At 49.7% G+C, this 771-nt stretch overlaps 1 non-coding gene across 1 annotated transcript; it reads right to left on the minus strand.

The window, feature by feature from the left end:
* Positions 1 to 464: 464 nt before the first annotated feature.
* TRNAK-CUU lies at positions 465 to 537 on the minus strand. The gene has a single exon. It is a non-coding gene; the product is annotated as a tRNA-Lys (tRNA).
* Positions 538 to 771: the final 234 nt, after the last annotated feature.

A 771-nucleotide genomic window follows, 5' to 3' on the forward strand; every position in this document is an offset into this window, starting at 1 on the left:
AGGTCCAAGGGTCAGAGCAGACCCTACTAGCTCAGCAGAAGGGGTCCAAAGAGTAGTTTTTAGGAGTTAAGATGTAACACTCTATGGTAATATAAGAACTCTTATAGGCTGTATGGAAATGCTATAGGATTTGTATCTTGTATTAGATTGGTTAGTGACAATTAGAATATTCAGTACAGAAGATGATTTATTGTATTGTAACCAGGACTTCTGCCCTTACCCCCTTACTTACTACCCTCTTACTTACTTCCTCTTCACTCACTCTTACTCCACTCTTACCTACTTGCCCTTACTTTTACACTCTTGCTCTCTTGGGCCTGCTCAGAGCTGCGTCTGGCAGCTCTAAGCAGTGCCCATGTACCCACGCCCTCTGCAATAAACCACATGTTCCAAGATCTGACTTCAGAGATCTCTCATCTCTGACCATCCTGACCATCCAACCCACCCAAGCTCCTACAGTCTAGCCCCCAACGTGGGGCTCAAACCCACAACCCTGAGATTAAGAGTCTCATGCTCTACCGACTGAGCTAGCCATGAAACAGTGATCTTTTCCTTTTTCCGAGCGGCTGCTGTTTTCTGTCTTGCTGCGTTTTTGCTTTCTCTTTCGTTTTTGCTCGCTCCCATTTTGGAATTCTCAGGGCTGCTGGGGCTGGGCTGCTCGTGCCTGCGTGCTCTTCCTGGGGTCGCATTTGAGGCGGCACGGGCCAGGCCGGGCCGGGCCAGGCCGCTCAGTTCTCCGTGCATCGCCTCCTCTGGTTGCAGCTTCACTGC

The sequence above is a fragment of the Corvus brachyrhynchos genome, unplaced genomic scaffold (assembly GCF_000691975.1).
Source record: "Corvus brachyrhynchos isolate BGI_N302 unplaced genomic scaffold, ASM69197v1 scaffold399, whole genome shotgun sequence".
Taxonomy (NCBI): domain Eukaryota; kingdom Metazoa; phylum Chordata; class Aves; order Passeriformes; family Corvidae; genus Corvus; species Corvus brachyrhynchos.